The sequence below is a fragment of the Anomaloglossus baeobatrachus genome, chromosome 2, assembly GCF_048569485.1.
Source record: "Anomaloglossus baeobatrachus isolate aAnoBae1 chromosome 2, aAnoBae1.hap1, whole genome shotgun sequence".
Taxonomy (NCBI): Eukaryota; Metazoa; Chordata; class Amphibia; order Anura; family Aromobatidae; genus Anomaloglossus; species Anomaloglossus baeobatrachus.
Window position 1 is genome coordinate 20,830,193 of NC_134354.1, and position 21,441 is coordinate 20,851,633.

Below are 21,441 nucleotides of genomic sequence, written 5' to 3' on the forward strand. Positions count from 1 at the left end.
GAAGAGGAGAAGAGAAGAGAAGAGAAGAGAAGAAGAGAAGAAGAGAAGAGAAGAGAAGAGGAGAAGAGAAGAGGAGAAGAGAAGAGGAGAAGAGAAGAGGAGAAAGAGAGAGAAGAGAAGAGGAGAAGAGGAGAAGAGAAGAGGAGAAGAAAAGAGGAGAAGAGAAGAGAAGAGGAGAAGAGAAGAGGAGAAGAGGAGAAGAGAAGAGGAGAAGAGAAGATGAGAAGAGAAGAGAAGAGGAGAAGAGGAAGAGGAGAGGAGAGGAAGAGAAGAGGAAGAGAAGAGGAAGAGAAGAGGAAATAAGAGAAGAGGAGAGAAGAGGAGAGAAGAGAAGAGAAGAGGAGAAGAGAAGAGAAGAGAAGAAGAGAAGAGGAGAAGAGAAGAGAAGAGGAGGAAGAGAAGAGAAGAGGAGAAGAGGAGAAGAGAAGAGGAGAAGAGAAGAGAGAAGAGAAGATGAGAAGAGAAGAGAAGAGGAGAAGAGGAAGAGGAGAGGAGAGAAGAGGAAGAGAAGAGGGAAGAGAAGAGGAAATAAGAGAAGAGGAAATAAGAGAAGAGGAGAGAAGAGGAGAGAAGAGAAGAGGAGAAGAGAAGAGAAGAGAGGAGAGGAGAGGAGAGAAGACACCTTCAGATATGAGAGACCTGGAGACGTGTATAAAGCAGAGTCCGAGATTCCAGGTGAGAGGAGGAAGAAGCTTGTGGTCGGGGATAGGAAGCGACTGATTGCAGTTATTTATTCTAAAGGGTAAAGGGTGCGCAATCAAATTGAGGGGGGCAACAATTTTGTCTGGACCAGTTTTGGAGTTTTATGTGAAATTATGTCCAATTTGTCTTTTCCTTCTTTTTTTTTTTGTTGTTCCAAAACAAACCATGCATAGATTTTTCTGGGAGAAACAATTCATTTTCTGGAACAATTTCAAGGGTGCCAACACTTTTGGCCATGACTAATATATATATATATATATGTATATATGCCGTAGATACATTCTTCAATATTAAAATTGTAACACCAAGGAGGACAACGTTGTGCAAATCACAGGACAGAGACGTCACTGATCTGCAAATGACTGAATAATGGAAACAAATCATTTTGAAACTTGTTGATTTATTAAGTCTGGAGTTTGAGCTCCACGTGCAGAAATCCGGCACTTACCGTCCCGCTAGGTACGGGGAAGGATCAAGCGAACGGTGAAAGGGAAGGGAATCCCTGTGTCTAGGGGAAAGGGGAGATGGTGACCCCTGACCAAACCTACCGCTGGTCCTTGGGGTCCCTCACCACCCTAGATAGGTTCCTCACCTATGCGCCGAGCTGGATACCTGACCCTAGATATCCCTAGTGCTGGGACCCTAAATAGGGAAAGGATAGGATGAGCTCTTCATCAACCCCATTAAACACTATAGAAGACACTATACAATACATGAACTACTTATCTACAGAAGACTGAGGTAGACGTTCAGCAAGGTTTTCAGCAACAATACCACAGAGGAGTACAAGCCACCTGCTTGCAACCAAGGCTTGAATGAACAGAAAATATCACCAGTCCAATGAAGGCAAGGAGTATTTAAACCAAAGGGGAAATACAGATGATTAGCAACTGAGGGGGAAAAGGAGCTCTGGCAGGTCCTAAAGGGAAAGGATGAGAATGCAGCAGAGGAGCTACCTAGTACACTGGATACTGACAGCAGGGAATAATAGATAGTCAAGGAGCATTTGTGCAGGCCAATCACCGTGACCTTCTATTGTCAGACACCACAGGACTGTCACCCATGATACTTATGGCCTCAGCTGCCATCACTGAGGTTATTAATGGTCATCTGAGGAAGGTTCTGCTACTGAATGCACTTGGGCAAATCATCAAGATCCTCTGCTGGCAACTCCTGTGTAATTACCACCCAATGATGTCCTCGATGGAGACAAGTCAGGAGACGCTGCAGCACGGGAGCAAGTTTAGCCACGCAGGCGGCTTACAGTATCTCCAGCACCTTGCGGCCTGGCAGTGTCATGTTCACACTTGAAGAATTGGCCGCCGCACTGGATCCACGGTTGATCCATTCTGCAAGTGAAATTGGACGTCACACGCTGAGCGGAAGACGTCAGACTCTACACAAACCACCAGAAGGCATCTGCAAGACATTGGGCCATCGAGTCAGTGGTCTGGCTTCTGGACTCCATTGCTCTCACGCCTCCGGTCAAGGCGTCTGCAAGTCATTGGACCATTGAGTCAGTGGTTTGGCTACCGGTCTCCATTGCTCTCACGCTATTGGTCAAGGTGTCTGCAAGTCATTGGACCATTGAGTCAGTGGTCTGGCTACCGGTCTCCCATTGCTCTCCACCTCCTCCGGTCAAGACGTCTGCAAGGCCTTGGACCATTAAGTCAGTGGTATGGCTACTGGTCTCCATTGCTCTCATTGCCATTGGTCAAGGTGTCTGCAAGTCATTGGGCCATTGAGTCAGTGGTCTGGCTACCGGTTTCCATTACTCTCACGCCTCTGGTCAGGCCTCTGCAAGTCATTGGGTCATTGAGTCAGTGGTCTGGCTACCGGTCTCCATTGCTCTCACGCCTCTGGTCAAGGCCTCTGCAAGTCATTGGGTCATTGAGTCAGTGGTCTGGGCTACCAGGTCTCCATTGCTCTCACGCCTCTGGTCAAGGCCTCTGCAAGTCATTGGGTCATTGAGTCAGTGGTCTGGCTACCGGTCTCCATTGCTCTCACGCCTCTGGTCAAGGCCTCTGCAAGTCATGGGCCATTGAGTCAGTGGTCTGGCTACCGGTCTCCATTGCTCTCACGTCTCCGGTCAAGACGTCTGCAAGATATTGGACCATTTGAGTCAGTGTTCTGGCTACCGGCCTCCATTGCTCTCCACGCCTCCGGTCAAGGCGTCTGCAAGACATTGGGCCATTGAGTCAGTGTTCTGGCTACCGGTCTCCATTGCTCTCATGCCTCCAGTCAAGGCGTCTGAGAGACATTGGGCCATTGAGTCAGGTGGTCTGGCTACCGGCCTCCATTGCTCTCACACTTCTGGTCTCGAAAGCCATCATGGTGCAGAGCAAGACCCCCGTAGTCTTCATTCCCGATGCCCCAATATCTCAGCATTACGTTGATTTGATCATGGAACCAGTGGTGCGCCCATTCCTCCAAATTGTCCCTGGAGCCATTTTTCCACATGACACTGCCAGGACGCATGTTGCCTTGAAAAAGTATTCATACCCCGTGAACTTTTCCATATTTTCTCTCGTTAAAGCCACAAACTTAAAGGAATTTTAAAAAGGAGGAAAAAATAATCGTTCGGGGTTCAGTGCGAGCAGATGACATCTTTCCGACAAATGTATCAAGTTTAAAGGAGAAAAGCGGTGCAAAAAATTACAGCGTAAATATTAACACCTGCGTACCCTTACCTGTGCACACATCACTGTATATAGGGGTGTATACACGTATATACTCACACATGTACCCCGCGGCCATGCACGCGCTCAACTGTCCGTTTTCATGTATCGCCGGCTCCCGGTGACTTTGTGCCACACAACACCAAGGTCACCGCCGCCCGCGCTCCACCGATATACTATCATCCTCCGTATAGAGTGTCAGCTCTTCAGACAGGAGGGTCCGGAGGGGCTCAGATGATGGCGCCACAGGTAGGTCGCTCTTAAAGTGATACACACAGTAGGTGCACGTACAGCAGAGTATACAGTATATACAGTAAGTAATGTGATATGATGTGCGGTCCTCACCGTTCCGTCATCTCGCCCCAGAAGACTCTTCTTCCTCAGTTTCGGACGGGCGATGATGGACGCCTCTCTGTGACAATCCGGCCTCTGTCCTGACTCCTGCCCGTCCGGAGATAACTGTTCACCATCTCTGAGGAGACACAAGAGACACAAGTTGACTGGGGCTGCGAGTGACGATGGCCGCCCCTCCTCCCAGACCCACAATGCCGCTCCTGTGCCATGTGGCAGGCTGCCCCGGACAGGCGCTGGCTCGGATCACTGCTTCATCAGACAGGCACAATGGCCGGGGGGGGCCCTGAGGCTGGCAGAGAGAAAGAGCGGCTGGCTCTGGGATGGGGGAAGTGAATGCAGATCACAAGTGATCACACACTGAGATTGAAAGGGGGTACATCAAAATAAATAGGTCCCCCATAACAGAGCATCCTCCAGAGATCCCCCATTACAGAGCATCATCCACATATCACCCATAACAGCGTCATCCACCGATCCCCATAACAGAGCGTCCTCCACAGATCCCCCATTACAGAGCGTCATCCACAGATCCCCCATAACAGAGCATCATCCACAGATCCCCCATAACAGAGCGTCATCCACAGATCCCCCAAAACAGAGCGTCATCCACAGATCCCCTATAACAGAGCGTGATCCACAGATCCCCCATAACAGAGCGTCATCCACAGATCCCCCATAACAGAGCGTCATCCACAGATCCCCATAACAGAGCGTCATCCACATATCCCCCATACAGAGCGTCATCCACAGATCCCCCAAAACAGAGCGTCATCCACATATCCCCCATAACAGAGCGTCATCCACAGATCCCCCAAAACAGAGCGTCATCCACAATAACAGAGCGTCCTCCACAGATCCCCCATTACAGAGCGTCATCCACAGATCCCCCATAACAGAGCATCATCCACAGATCCCCCATAACAGAGCGTCATCCACAGATCCCCCAAAACAGAGCGTCATCCACAGATCCCCTATAACAGAGCGTGATCCACAGATCCCCCATAACAGAGCGTCATCCACAGATCCCCCATAACAGAGCGTCATCCACAGATCCCCCATAACAGAGCGTCATCCACAGATCCCCATAACAGAGCGTCATCCACATATCCCCCATAACAGAGCGTCATCCACAGATCCCCCAAAACAGAGCGTCATCCACAGATCCCCTATAACAGAGCGTGATCCACAGATCCCCCATAACAGAGCATCATCCACAGATCCCCCATAACAGAGCGTTATCCACAGATCCCCCAAAACAGAGCGTCATCCACAGATCCCCTATAACAGAGCGTCATCCACAGATCCCCCATAACAGAGCGTCATCCACAGATCCCCCATAACAGAGCGTCATCCACAGATCCCCATAACAGAGCGTCATCCACAGATCTCCTATAACAGAGCGTCATCCACAGATCTCCCATAACACAGCGTCATCCACAGATCCCCCATAACAGAGCGTCATCCACAGATCCCCCATAACAGAGCGTCATCCACAGATTCCCCATAACAGAGCATCATCCACAGATCCCCCATAACAGAGCGTCATCCACAGATCCCTCATAACAGAGCATCATCCACAGATCCCCCATAACAGAGCGTCATCCACAGATCCCCCATAACAGAGCGTCATCCACAGATCCCCCATAATAGAGCATCATCCACAGAGCCCCCATAACAGAGCGCCCTCCACAGATCCCCCATAACAGAGCGTCAACCACAGATCCCCCATAACAGAGCGTCATCCACAGATCCCCTATAACAGAGCGTCATCCACAGATCCCCCATAACAGAGCGTCCTCCACAGATCCCCCATAACAGAGCGTCATCCGCAGATCCCCCATAACAGAGCGTCATCACAGATCCCCCATAACAGAGCATCATCCACAGATCCCCCATAACAGAGCGTCATCCACAGATCCCCCATAACAGAGCGTCATCCGCAGATCCCCCATAACAGAGCATCATCCACAGATCCCCCATAACAGAGCGTCATCCACAGATCCCCCATAACAGAGCGTCATCCGCAGACCTTTTCGGTGGCTGATGCAGTTCTGTAGTCTGTAGGTGATAGAACAGCAATGAAGCCTGATGACACCGATTCCCTGATACCTGCACAGCAGAGCCCCCTCCGGTCAGGCACGGGTTATTCCCCCATTCTCAGCCTGACATAGCATATACACTGTACACAACGCCCGCAGGGCACTCACACGTTCCTGAAAATACTCTCCTGAGCTCTGTGCTATGAGGTCATGCTCTGAAAGTCAATTCTGCCACTGCCAAAATAAACTAGTTACTCCACGCCCGGACTTGTCAGTGTGTAATTAGCCCTGGAGACGTTTCCATCCAACTGAAGAATCACAGAAAGAAAACTCAGAGCATCAACAAAAGCTGCAGCCAACAGCACCGTCCACTAGTGACAGGAGCAAGCGTAAACCTGCCCCGCACACCATAAGTGTAATGACAACTATGCTGTACATAGGGGCAGTATTGTAGTAGTTATATTCCTGTACATAGGGGCAGTATTATAGTAGTTATATTCTTGTACATAGGGGCAGTATTATAGTAGTTATATTCCTGTACATAGGGGACAGTATTATAGTAGTTATATTCTTGTACATAGGAGCAGTATTATAGTAGTTATATTCTTGTATATAGGAGCAGTATTATAGTAGTTATATTCTTGTACATAGGAGCAGTATTATAGTAGTTATATTCTTGTACATAGGAGCAGTATTATAGTAGTTATATTCTTGTACATAGGAGCAGTATTATAGTAGTTATATTCTTGTACATAGGGGCAGTATTATAGTAGTTATATTCTTGTACATAGGGGCAGTATTATAGTAGTTATATTCTTGTACATAGGAGCAGTATTATAGTAGTTATATTCTTGTACATAGGAGCAGTATTATAGTAGTTATATTCTTGTACATAGGAGCAGTATTATAGTAGTTATATTCTTGTACATAGGAGCAGTATTATAGTAGTTATATTCTTGTACATAGGGGCAGTATTATAGTAGTTATATTCTTGTACATAGGGGCAGTATTATAGTAGTTATATTCTTGTACATAGAGGCAGTATTATAGTAGTTATATTCTTGTACATAGGGGCAATATTATAGTAGTTATATTCTTGTACATAGGGGCAGTATTATAGTAGTTATATTCTTGTACATAGGGGCAGTATTATAGTAGTTATATTCTTGTACATAGGGGCAGTATTATAGTAGTTATATTCTTGTACATAGGGAGCAGTATTATAGTAGTTATATTCTTGCACATAGGGGCAGTATTATAGTAGTTATATTCTTGTACATAGGGAGCAGTATTATAGTAGTTATATTGTTGTACATAGGGGCAGTATTATAGCAGTTATATTCTTGTACATAGGGGCAGTATTATAGTAGTTATATTCTTGTATATAGGGGCAGTATTATAGTAGTTATATTCTTGTACATAGGGGCAGTATTATAGTAGTTATATTCTTGTACATAGGGGGCAGTATTATAGCAGTTATATTCTTGTACATAGGGGCAGTATTGTAGTAGCTATATTCTTGTACATAGGGGCAGTATTATAGTAGTTATATTCTTGTACACAGGGACAGTATTGTAGTAGCTATATTCTTGTACATAGGGGCAGTATTATAGCAGTTATATTCTTGTATATAGGGGCAGTATTATAGTAGTTATATTCTTGTACATAGGGGGCAGTATTATAGTAGTTATATTCCTGTACATAGGGGAAGTATTATAGTAGTTATATTCTTGTACATAGGGGGCAGTATTATAGCAGTTATATTCCTGTACATAGGGGCAGTATTATAGTAGTTATATTCTTGTACATAGGGGCAGTATTGTAGTAGCTATATTCTTGTACATAGGGGCAGTATTATAGCAGTTATATTCTTGTATATAGGGGCAGTATTATAGTAGTTATATTCTTGTACATAGGGGGCAGTATTATAGTAGTTATATTCCTGTACATAGGGGAAGTATTATAGTAGTTATATTCTTGTACATAGGGGGCAGTATTATAGCAGTTATATTCCTGTACATAGGGGCAGTATTATAGTAGTTATATTCTTGTACATAGGGGCAGTATTATAGTAATTATATTCTTGTACACAGGGGACACTATTATAGTAGTTATATTCTTGTACATAGGGGGCAGTATTATAGTAGTTATATTCCTGTACATAGGGGCAGTATTATAGTAGTTATATTCTTGTACATAGGGGGCAGTATTATAGCAGTTATATTCCTGTACATAGGTGGCAGTATTATAGTAGCTATATTCTTGTACATAGGGGGCAGTATTATAGTAGTTATATTCTTGTACATAGGAGCAGTATTATAGTAGTTATATTCTTGTACATAGGAGCAGTATTATAGTAGTTATATTCCTGTACATAGGGGCAGTATTATAGTAGTTATATTCTTATACATGGGGCAGTATTATAGTAGTTATATTCTTGTACATGGGGCAGTATTATAGTAGTTATATTCTTGTACATGGGGCAGTATTATAGTATTGTACATAGAAGGCAGTGTGTGTAAATATAATAGATTCAAGATTGAATATAAGTGTAATATGTTGGGTGGGCTGCATTTGCTGCCTTTGCACTTGTCACGGCTCCACTTTGATGTTTGTACCGGTGATCTCTGGTTGTTGGTTGTCCCCTCTGGGTTGGGACCACTGCCTGTCTTGTGTTGGTCCATCTGCTGAAGGATCTTGTCTTTCTTTCTTATTCTTTGCCTTCCTGTGTAACTTCTATTCAGGGTGTGAGCAGTTTCTCGCTTGGTTTGCCCGGTCACATTTTGGGACGGGCTGTTTATTCTCGCATGCCTCAGTGCTGGCTATATTTCTGGATGTCTTGAGTCCCAGCTCCTTGGTTAAGGCTTCCTTATTGAGATATTGCTGTTCCCTGCAGTTTGTTTGTGTGACTCCATTCCCAGTTATCTCCTATTCTCTTCCTTCCCTCGCCTCTAGCTCCCTTGCTCTCTTTGAACCGGTCACAGGAGAGTAAGTCACCCGGCTCCTCACATCTTCTCGCCTTACCTGCTTCAGTGACCCTATTCCCTCACATCTCCTTCTGTCCCTTTCCCCAGCTGTCATCAATCACAGAACTAAAATATTTAACCTGTCTCTCTCGTCTGGTAAGTTTCTCTACTCCTTCAAACACGCCAGCATACACCAATTACTAAAAAACCCATCCCTCAACCAACACCGCACTGCCAACTACAGACTGGTCTCTAATATGCCCGTTACCGCTACACTTCTGGATCGCTTGGTCCACTCCCCTATAATCCACCATCTCTCAGATAATTCTCTTCTTGACTAGTGTTGAGCGGACCCGGATCCGCAAAATCCGGATCCGCACGGTTTGAGCGCCCGATCCGAGTCTGACCAGTACCCGAAATTTACATGGCCGTGGATTCCGGATCGGATCCGGACTTCGACGGCAACCCGATCCGGATCCGCCGGACCCGGATTATGACCGATCCGCTCAACTCTATTCTTGACCCTCTACAATCCGGTTTCCGCTCCTTACACTCTACTGAAATGGCTCTTACTAAAGTATCTAATGATCTACTAACAGCTAATTCTAATCGTCGCTGATCCCAGATCTCTCTGCTTCATTCAACTCCACTCACCAGCTCCTCCTCACTATGCTCCGCTCTATTGGCCTCAAGGACACCGTTCTCTCCTGGTTCTCCTCCTACCTCTTTGACCGTATCTATTGCCGGCTCCTCTTCCCCTAACTTTTGGGATTCCTCAGGGTTCAGTTCTAGGACCCCTTCTCTTACTGTCACGGTTCCTCGTCAGGGTTCATTCCTAGACCCCCTCCTCTAAAGGGGGCTTTACACACAACGATATCTCTTACGATATGTCGTCGGGGTCAAGGAATTCATGACGCACATCCGGCGTCGTTAGCGACGTTGTTGTGTGTGACACCTACGAGCGAGTGTTAACGATCAAAAATACTCACCTAATCGTTCATTTTCAAAAAATCGTTGCTGGTGCTGGACGCAGGTTATTCGTCGTTCCTGAGGCAGCACACATCGCTATGTGTAACACCTCGGGAATGACGAACAGCAGCGTTCCTGCGTCCTCCGGCAATGAGGTGGGCGTGTCGTAATGCGGCTGGTCTCCGCCCCTATTGGCGGGCCGCTGTGTGACGTCGCTGTGACAGCGCACGAACCTCAACCTTAAAAGAGAGGTTGTTCGCTGCCCACAGCGTCATTGCTAGAAAGGTAAGTACGTGTTACGCATCCTAGCGATATTGTGCACCACGGGCAGCAATTTGCCCGTGACGCACAAACGACGGGGGCGGGTGCTTTCACGAGCGACATCGCTAGCGATGTCGCTGCGTGTAAAGCAGCCCTTACTGTTGAGGTTCCTTAGGGTTCAGTCCTAGGCTCCCTCCTCTTACTGTCTGGGTTCCTCAGGGTCCAATCCTAGGCTCCCTCCTCTTACTGTCAGGGTTCCTCCTCAGCGTTCATTCCTAGGTCCCCTCCACTTACTATTGAGGTTCCTCAGGGTTCAGTACTAGGCCCCCTCCTCTTACTGTTGAGGTTCCTCACGGTTCAGTCCTAGGCTCCCTTCTCTTACTGCCTGGGTTCCTCAGGGTCCAATCCTAGGCTCCCTCCTCTTACTGTTGAGGTTCCTCAGGGTTCAGTCCTAGGCTTCCTCCTCTTACTGTTGAGGTTCCTCAGGGTTCAGTCCTAGGCTTCCTCCTCTTACTGTTGAGGTTCCTCAGGGTTCAGTCCTAGGCTCCCTCCTCTTACTGTTCAGGTTCCTCAGGGTTCAGTCCTAGGCTTCCTCCTCTTACTGTTGAGGTTCCTCAGGGTTCAGTCCTAGGCTCCCTCCTCTTACTGTTGAGGTTCCTCAGGGTTCAGTCCTAGGCTCCCTTCTCTTCTCTCTATACACTGGCCCTATTGTACAGACCATCAGCAGATTCGGATTCCAGTACGATCTCTATCCTAATGACATCAATTATACACATCGTCACCTGACATCACTCCTGCATTTCTACAAAATACCACTGATTGTCTGTCCGCTGTCTCTAACATCATGTCCTCCCTCTAAAACTGAATCAGTTAAAAACTGAACTCGTGTTTCCTTCCTCTACTAACATTCATTAACCCAATATCACAATTTCCGTGTTCTACCATTACGCCCCAGCAGCACGCCCGCTGCCCTGGGGTTATATGTGACTCAGATGTCTCCTTCACTCCCTACTTTTGATCACTCGCTCACTCATGTCACCTGCATCTCAAAAACATCTCTAGAATTCAACCTTTTCTTACGCTGACTCTGCAAAATCTCTTACTGTCGCTCTGATTCATGCTCATCTGGATTGTTTCATTTCTCTACTAATTGGTTTCCCTCTTACTAAACTTTCTCCTCTTCAATCCATCCTGAATGCGGCAGCCAAGATCCTATTCCTCTCCAGCCACTACAGCGATGCCTCCACCCTGTGCCAGTCATTGCACTGGTTGCCCATCCACTACAGAGTCCAATATAAACTGCTCTCTAACCCACAGACTTCTCCACAGTTCTGCACTGCCCTACCCCTCCTCCCTCAACTCTATCACCTACTCATCCTCTCCACAGTTCTGCACTGCCCTACATCTCCTCCTCATCTCTGTCTATCACCTACTCATCCTCTCCACAGTTCTGCACCGCCCTACATCTCTTTCATCATCTGTCTATCACCTACCCGTCCTCTCCACAGTTCTGTGCCGCCTTACATCTCCTCCCTCATCTTTATCTATCACCTACCCGTCCTCTCCACAGTTCTGCACCTCCCTACACCTCCTCCCTCATCTCTATCCATCACCTATTTGTCTTTCCACTGTTCTGCACTGCCCTACATCTCCTCCCTCATCTCTGTCTATCACCTACCAATCCTCTCCACAGTTCTGCACCACCCTACATCTCTTTCCTCATCTTTATTTATCACCTACCCGTCCTCTCCACAGTTCTGCACTGCATCTCCTCCTTCATTTCTGTCTATCACCCACTCATTCCCTCTGTTCCGCTAATGACCTAATACTGACATCCTCTATAATACGAACCTCCTGCCTCCAAGACTACTCACGAGCTGCGGCAATTGTCTAGAATGCACTACCCAGGACAATTCAATTAATTCCCATTACCCACAGTTTCAAGCATGCACTAAAACGCATTTCTTTAGACTCGCCTATCACCTCATTTATCCAACTATTCCTGTTTTGCAAATATAACATTTTCTCCCAAATCTGGTCCCTTGATTTATCTGTTTGCACCCTCCATGCACTTAATTGCACTCTGTACCTGTACACATACCGGCTGGTGACCGATCCATGCAGAGTTATGTACAGTTAGGTCCAGAAATATTTGGACAGTGACACAAGTTTTGTTATTTTAGCCGTTTACAAAAACATGTTCAGAAATACAATTATATATATAATATGGGCTGAAAGTGCACACTCCCAGCTGCAATATGAGAGTTTTCACATCCAAATCGGAGAAAGGGTTTAGGAATCATAGCTCTGTAATGCATAGCCTCCTCTTTTTCAAGGGACCAAAAGTAATTGGACAAGGGACTCTAAGGGCTGCAATTAACTCTGAAGGCGTCTCCCTCGTTAACCTGTAATCAATGAAGTAGTTAAAAGGTCTGGGGTTGATTACAGGTGTGTGGTTTTGCATTTGGAAGCTGTTGCTGTGACCAGACAACATGCGGTCTAAGGAACTCTCAATTGAGGTGAAGCAGAACATCCTGAGGCTGAAAAAAAAGAAAAAATCCATCAGAGAGATAGCAGACATGCTTGGAGTAGCAAAATCAACAGTCGGGTACATTCTGAGAAAAAAGGAATTGACTGGTGAGCTTGGGAACTCAAAAAGGCCTGGGCGTCCACGGATGACAACAGTGGTGGATGATCGCCGCATACTTTCTTTGGTGAAGAAGAACCCGTTCACAACATCAACTGAAGTCCAGAACACTCTCAGTGAAGTAGGTGTATCTGTCTCTAAGTCAACAGTAAAGAGAAGACTCCATGAAAGTAAATACAAAGGGTTCATATCTAGATGCAAACCATTCATCAATTCCAAAAATAGACAGGCCAGAGTTAAATTTGCTGAAAAACACCTCATGAAGCCAGCTCAGTTCTGGAAAAGTATTCTATGGACAGATGAGACAAAGATCAACCTGTACCAGAATGATGGGAAGAAAAAAGTTTGGAGAAGAAAGGGAACGGCACATGATCCAAGGCACACCACATCCTCTGTAAAACATGGTGGAGGCAACGTGATGGCATGGGCATGCATGGCTTTCAATGGCACTGGGTCACTTGTGTTTATTGATGACATAACAGCAGACAAGAGTAGCCGGATGAATTCTGAAGTGTACCGGGATATACTTTCAGCCCAGATTCAGCCAAATGCCGCAAAGTTGATCGGACGGCGCTTCATAGTACAGATGGACAATGACCCCAAGCATACAGCCAAAGCTACCCAGGAGTTCATGAGTGCAAAAAAGTGGAACCTTCTGCAGTGGCCAAGTCAATCACCAGATCTTAACCCAATTGAGCATGCATTTTACTTGCTCAAATCCAGACTTAAGACGGAAAGACCCACAAACAAGCAAGACCTGAAGGCTGCGGCTGTAAAGGCCTGGCAAAGCATTAAGAAGGAGGAAACCCAGCGTTTGGTGATGTCCATGGGTTCCAGACTTAAGGCAGTGATTGCCTCCAAAGGATTCGCAACAAAATATTGAAAATAAAAATATTTTGTTTGGGTTTGGTTTATTTGTCCAATTACTTTTGACCTCCTAAAATGTGGAGTGTTTGTAAAGAAATGTGACAATTCCTACAATTTCTATCAGATATTTTTTTTCAAACCTTCAAATTAAACGTTACAATCTGCACTTGAATTCTGTTGTAGAGGTTTCATTTCAAATCCAATGTGGTGGCATGCAGAGCCCAACTCGCGAAAATTGTGTCACTGTCCAAAGATTTCTGGACCTAACTGTAGGTCTGGTAGGATGAGCTGTTCTTTCAAGTTAAAAACTTTAAAAAAACTTAGAGCTCTTCCTAGAGCCTGAGAATCGCAGCAAACGTATTGTAAAAGTATTGCCGAGATCCAAGTTGAGAAAATAACATTCCTCATTAGATGGATTTAAGACTGTGATGGTGGAATATGGGGGGGTTGTGTATAATTTTGTGTAGGATCCTATTTTAGGTGTGCTGCTCTGTCCATTCTGTATTCCTTGTGTACATTGTCCTGCTTGCAGGTTTAATCACCCCCTGACGGTCTTTTGTTCCTAAGTCTGGGGGAGGGGGTCTGGGATCCACCTAAACTCTCTGTTTACCTGGGGGATTCTTCAGTCTGGCTGGGAACTACAAGAGAAGCAGGAAGATTCATCCTCTGGGGGAGAAGCTGCGGCTACAGGCAACACCGCAGAGAGCTGTTGAGACACCCTGATTTCCCTGGAAAAGGACTACTGGAGGATTGTGACTGAGTTATCCTCTGTGGGAGAAGCTGAGGCTTCCCAGACAGACCTGGACATTTATCCCTTACTGAACTGTACCCGTGTTCCTGGACTCTTTTACCCTCTGTGTGGTGGATTATTTTTATGACCCTTCTGGATTTCATGGAATAAAGGAACTTTGGATTGCTCACTCATCTCTCGCTCTGTGGATTGTGTGATATCGGAGAAGGACCCAGTGACAACGACAAATACAGATAATAATGACTCTGTTGTCGTTAGTGTCTGAGGAAACTTGGAAGATCATTATCTGGAACTAGTTTGAGAAAAAAAAAAGTACTTGTAACTCTTCTAATACCTGGGAGGATGTGATGACCACAAAGGAACCAATCCTTACAGGACAACCAGATAATGACAACCTCAGAGTAGAGGTTCAGATAGACAATCTTTCAAGATGAGAGATCTCGAGAGGATACTGGAGGTTGAATTTTAGTCTGAGGGTTTTGGGTCTTCAAGAACTTGAGAATGTAAAACTTCCCCTTCATAACAGTTACTAGCAGTTACATGCAGGGCTGTGGAGTCGGAGTCGGAGTCGTGGAGTCGGAGTCGGAGCTCATTTTGGTGGAGTCGGAGTCGGAGTCGGTATAAAATGCACCGACTCCGACTCCTAAAATATATAATAAATTGGGGACAGGAGTGCAATGCAGAATGTGCTGAATATTTTACTAAATAACAACATTTAGTATAATGCTTATATTTAAGTGAAAAATTTATTGTAGTACAATGTGAACATCAGACATTTAATTGTTTTTATGATACAATAATCAAGATATTTGGATAGAACATAAAATATTTATTGGAATACAACTTTAGAACACAAAAAAACTAATAAATTGTAAATATGTAATATATATAATATATATATATATACAGTGTATATACACACACACAAGATATATATGTAATCTACTGTATATTACATAGTGTATTACATATTTACAATTTATTACAGTTTTTTGTGTTCTAAAGTTGTATTCCAATAAATATATTTTATGTTCTATCCAAATATCTTGATTATTGTATCATAAAAATTATTAAATGTCTGATGTTCACATACACATATTCATGTACTACAATAAATTTTTCACCTAACTATAAGCAATATATGTAGGAGTCGGAGTCGGAGCCGGAGTCGGAGTCGGAGCCGGAGTCGGAGTCGGTGCAAGAGAATTTGAGGAGTCGGAGTCGAAGGTTTGGCTTACCGACTCCACAGCCCTGGTTACATGTTCTATAAGGGTCTTTGTTCTGAGACCCTTACGGAAACCATCTTGTAGAAGTTCAAGCACAAATGAATAGATCTGTAACGACTAATTATGCACTTTGGGCCAAGGAGATATTTCTTCCACACGTTTGATAAACTCTAGTAGAAGGCTTTCAGGAAACAAAGGTGTTGACGATATTTTACATGAGACCTCATCTTCCTGTCTAGATCGATTAATCTTACAAGAAGAAAAAAGGAGCCTGTGAAGATGGGGATGAAACCTTCTAGTCTAGAAAATCTTTTTGCTGAAGAGGATTCCAGAATTCTCCGTTCCATAGATGTAACAATGCTGTAAACCATATCCCTCAAGCACAGAACAGGGCTACCAGATTTGTAGTCAGGCATGTTTTTGCCAAAAATGTTGTACAGACGATCTCAAAATGGCCAATACATCTAGGGCATCAGGACGGTCAGCCTGTAATGTTCACCACAGGTGTTGTTAAAGCGGCAAGCAAGAGTGGACCCACTGGACCAAAGGGGGGACCCGGGCTTACCATTTAGTGGGAGGGGCTTAACTAAGCGTCTGCCGCGATACTGACGACAGGTGCTATTCCCAGGGCAGTGACTGGGACTGTGGAAGCGGAGTCCCGGGACAGCAGACGGACACAGGTACGGACACAGGAACAGGCAGGTACAGGCGGGGATGACTGAGGCAGACAGGAAAGATGGGTACAGATAGGAATGGTGGGCACGGCAGGGATGAGCAGGTATGGGAAAGCAGACACAGGTAATGGAACTATGGGATCTAACAACCGGCTAGAAGACGGTTAGACTAACTAACTAGGGCAGGGTTCGGGAACCTATGGCTTGCGAGCCAGATGTGGCTCCTTTGATGGCCGCATTTGGCTTGTAGACAAATCTTTAATAAATAATTACCATATTTTCCGGTTTGTAAGACGCACTTTTTTCCCCCCAAAACTGGGGGAAAAAATTGGAGTGCGTCTTACAAACTGCATATAGCTTACCGGGCTGGCAGTGGTGGCGCAGGGGGGCTCGTGAGGTGTCGCTACGACGAGCCCATAGTAGCCGGTGGACTGCAGGCTGCTTTGAATCTCCCGCAGTTAACGAGATCAACTTCAAAAAAATGGCGGCGCATGCAAACATAGGACTCTGTGGCCAATTTCTTGAATCCTATTGCGTCGATCTGCGCACGCGCCGCAGCCATTTTCTTGAAGTCGATCTCGTCAAGATTCAAAGCAGCCTGTCGGCAGATCAATGGCGCCCGCCGCTGTGACACCTCATGAGCCCGTAGCAGTATCGCTGACCTTTTTGAGCCATGACACTCCCTCCTCTGTGCCCGCAGCATCGTCTACCCTGCCTCCTGGGACCTTCTGAGCCGCTCCACAACCCTGGTGAGTATGGCTTTTGCGGAATTACATTTTAAAATATGTGGCATTCATGGCTCTCTCAGCCAAAAAGGTTCCCGACCCCTGAACTAAAGACATTGCACAGGCACCTCTCCTAATGGGAAGGTGCCTTAAATATATAGGAATTGGCATGCCAGCCTTTTAAGAGGAAGACCAGTGTGCATGCGCGCCCTAAGTACATTCCCGGGGAGCTTGTGCGGCATGCATAGGTCCCGGGGAGGGAGAGAGAGCATGAGCACACGTGGACGGCCACAGGACAGAGGGGGAGGAGACAACATGGCGGGGCACTAAGTCGGTGGCCCTACACGGCCTAAGGACACATTCAGATGTCCGTTTTGTTGTATACGATAATAATCATAGGCGTCTGAAGTCGGTCTTACTGAGAAAATAAAATGAAGTCCGCAAGTAATTTTCAATGATCAGTAATGGGTCTATTTGAAGAAATTGCAATCTATGAAAGAAAGAACGTCATGGAGAGAGTCCACTTTGCTGGGTTCAGACTCTTCCGAAGATCTGGCAGATTTCAGGATTGTCTTTCATTGTTATAACAAGGTTAGATTTCTTGCTTCTCCCTTATTGACGTAACATGTCCTCTTTTCGAGTTTCAACTTGACAATAAATGGGCTCCTCCGACATTGGACCGAAGCACCAGAACTTATAACAAATAGTTCCACCCGCTGAAAATATCACCCTCGGGAAATGTTGGTATGTTTAATTCACCAAAGTAAGTCCAGCGAGTAAGAGGACCGAATGGCTGATTTTCTATTTCTTCTGTAAACCTAAAAAAAATCCCAGTCCAGGCAGAATTAATTTCCTGCTGCTCATCCTGAAAATATGAGCTGTGATCATATCCCTGATGGAAGCAGTTACCGCTCCAGATCTTAGATGGCTGAATTCTACGAGACAGAGGAAGGATAAATAAGATGACCAGCTTCTTTCTTGACGTTAGAAATCTTTTCCTCGAGAAGAACCAAGCTTTGTTGTTTAGACTAAGGCTAAGTTCACATTTCCGTTGATTTGTATCAGTCACATGCGTCGCTTGACGCATGTGACTGATGCGCTGTTCAACGCTGTACAACGGATGACAAAGAACAGAATTCTTTGTCGGATTCCGTTGTGTGCGGGGGGCGGAGTTCGGGGGCAGAGCCGAGCGGGGGGCGGGGCCAGGTGCTGAGGATGTCAGTGGAAGTGCTGCGGTCTGCATGGCTGGGGACAGGTGAGTGTATGTGTGAGTGAGTGTGTGTATGTGTATGTATGTGTGTGCACATGCAAAGTGCGGGAGGGGGCGGAGCCGAGCGGGGGGCGGGGCCAGGCGCTGAGGATGTCAGTAGAAGTGCTGCGGTCTGCATGGCTGGGGACAGGTGAGTGTATGTATGAGTGAGTGTGTGTATGTGCATGTATGTATGTATGTATGTATGTGTGTGTGTGCACATGCAAAGTGCGGGAGGGGGCGGAGCCAAGCAGGGGGCGGGGCCAGACGAAGGTGTCAATGCTTGTCTGCATGGCTGGGGACAGGTGTGTGTGTGTGTGTGTGTGTGTGTGTGTGTGTACATACATGTGCGGAGTGTGGGAGGGGGCGGGGCCGAGCGGGGAAGTGTCGGCCTCCCTGCACACGTAACCAGCCTAAATATCGGGTAACAGCAAAGCACCCGATGTTTACCTTGGTTACCCGATATTTACCTTGGTTACGGGCCTACACCGCTTAGCGCTGGCTCCTTGCACCGTAACCAGGGTAAATATCGGGTAACCAACCAAAGCTGGTGACGTGTGCAGGGAGCCAGAGAGCATGCGCAGCGAAATCCGACGGATCTCGCTGCTCAAAAAACGTTACATGCTGCGTTCCTCCCGCCCAGCGGTCAGTCGTTCCACGACTGATCAGTCGGGCGGAGGGTGCAACGCAGCATCATCAGTCACAATCCGCTGCTCATACAAGTCTATGGGAGCAGCAGAATCCGCTAAACGGATTCCGCTGTTTACAAGAGCAGCGGATTGTGACTGATAGATTTTAGCGGAAATGTGAACTTAGCCTAAGGAACGACGTCTTGGAAGCTGAAGAGTTTCTGAAAAAGATGGAGAGTCCTTCACAGGGGCGAGCGAGGTTTTATTGGAGAAAAAAAAGGTGTAAAACAACCGATTATCTAAATATGGAGTTTTGCACAAATTATCATGGCGGCGTTGGCCTCTGTTCAGATTGCAGATTCTGACACTCCGCCCGATGGTTTCTCTAGTGTCTGGGATCAACACAGGCAGACTCTGGTATCGATCTGCTGTGTGCTAAATCATAGGCAGGCTAGCAAGAGTTAATCTCTGCTGGTATGCTTGCTCCTTTGGTCACATGTTGTGGAGAGGCCTATCAAATCTGCTCCGCTCCTATTTATGCTGGTTGAGTCCTTCCACATATGCCAGCTATAGTTTATTCTGTGTTGGTCTCTGAGGTGTGGTGTCCCAGACTTACTGGTTCAAATTGAGCTCTTTGCTTGGTATGATTGTGGAGTTTACCCCTGCTGTTTTGTAGCTTCCTTCTGTTACGTCGCCACCGGAGTCTGTGCCTGCGACGTCTGCTCTGATCGCCAGGCGACGCCGTGTTCCTGCCGTGGATGGTGCTGGTGATGGGAGAGGAGTCGATGCCAGCGGCACTGGTGGGCGCAGGCTCCGAACATCCACTGGGCTGGGTTATCTTGGGATCTGCAGTACCACTGGCTGACTGTGGGTGGCGTGTCTTCCAGCTGAAGTTGCCAGCGTTTAGCTACAGCCAATGGGAAGACACCACACCCTTCTTAGTTCCCCTCCTGTCTGCTGACCTCTGCCAGAGATAGTTCTGATTTCCTGGCTCCTGTTCCGCCCTATTCTGTTTTGTGATTCCTGTGTGCTGACTTCTGCGTGTTTTCTGACTACCCTTCTGCCTGCTGTTTTTGTACCTCGCTGCCCGATCCGGATTTGACCTCTGCTACGTTTTCTGATTATGTACTTGTCTGTCGATTCTGTCCCTGTTCTGCTATTAATGGTTTGACCCTGCCTGACGACTACTCTCATCGGACTGCAGCCTTCCACAGGTAGTGAGGTGTAATCAGATCAAGACTGGAGCAGGAAAGAGACTCAGGCATCTCCACCATCAGGAGTATCACTAGATTAGAGATAGCATATCTATCTTGAGGGACAGATTAGAAGCCCGGTTCCCAGTTAGCCCATAGTCATCGTGACAGAATGACATGTAAGACCTAAAGCTGTTAAGGCAACAATGGCCAGTTTTGTGAACACTGTTGAATCTGGTGATAATCCGAAGAGCAGAGCTCTGGATTACAAATGGAAACTTTTTTTGAATACATCAATCCTGAAAAGAAGGGAATTTTGTTTACTTACTGTAAATTCCTTTTCTTCTAGCTCCAATTGGGAGACCCAGACAATTGGGTGTATAGGCTATGCCTCCGGAGGCCGCACAAAGTATTACACTAAAAGTGTAAAGCCCCTCCCCTTCTGCCTATACACCCCCCGTGCTCCCATGGGCTCCTCAGTTTTGGTGCAAAAGCAAGAAGGAGGAAAAAATTATAAACTGGTTTAAAGTAAATTCAATCCGAAGGAATATCGGAGAACTGAAACCATTCAACATGAACAACATGTGTACACAAAAAAACAGGGGCGGGTGCTGGGTCTCCCAATTGGAGCTAGAAGAAAAGGAATTTACGGTAAGTAAACAAAATTCCCTTCTTCTTTGTCGCTCCATTGGGAGACCCAGACAATTGGGACGTCCAAAAGCAGTCCCTGGGTGGGTAAAATAATACCTCGTAATGGAGCCGTAAAACGGCCCCTTCCTACAGGTGGGCAACCGCCGCCTGAAGGACTCGTCTACCTAGGCTGGCATCCACCGAAGCATAGGTATGCACCTGATAGTGTTTCGTGAAAGTGTGCAGGCTCGACCAGGTAGCCGCCTGACACACCTGCTGAGCCGTAGCCTGGTGCCTCAAAGCCCAGGACGCGCCCACGGCTCTGGTAGAATGGGCCTTCAGCCCTGCGGGAACCGGAAGCCCAGCAGAACGGTAAGCTTCGAGAATTGGCTCCTTGATCCACCGAGCCAGGGTTGATTTGGAAGCCTGTGACCCTTTACGCTGGCCAGCGACAAGGACAAAGAGTGCATCCGAGCGGCGCAGGGGCGCCGTACGAGAAATGTAGAGTCTGAGTGCTCTCACCAGATCTAACAAGTGCAAATCCTTTTCACATTGGTGAACTGGATGAGGACAAAAAGAGGGTAAGGAGATATCCTGATTGAGATGAAAAGGGGATACCACCTTGGGGAGAAATTCCGGAACCGGACGCAGAACCACCTTGTCCTGGTGAAACACCAGGAAAGGGGCTTTGCACGACAACGCTGCTAGCTCAGACACTCTCCGAAGAGAGGTGACTGCTACTAGGAAGACCACTTTCTGCGAAAGGCGTGAAAGAGAAATATCCCTCATTGGCTCGAATAGTGGTTTCTGAAGAGCCACCAGCACCCTGTTCAGATCCCAGGGTTCTAACGGCCGCTTGTAAGGAGGAACGATGTGACAAA

The 21,441-nt window shown here is 46.6% G+C and overlaps 1 protein-coding gene across 3 annotated transcripts in view; it reads right to left on the reverse strand.

Moving 5' to 3' along the window:
* LOC142290860 (beta-1,4-galactosyltransferase 4-like) overlaps nt 1–21,441 on the reverse strand; it is a 107,510-nt gene that overhangs the window by 50,856 nt on the left and 35,213 nt on the right. For all 3 annotated transcript variants that reach the window (XM_075334904.1, XM_075334906.1, XM_075334905.1), the window contains one exon: nt 3,726–3,852. The gene's annotated coding sequence lies outside the window, so the exon portion shown is untranslated. The remainder of the gene's footprint in view (nt 1–3,725; nt 3,853–21,441) is intronic.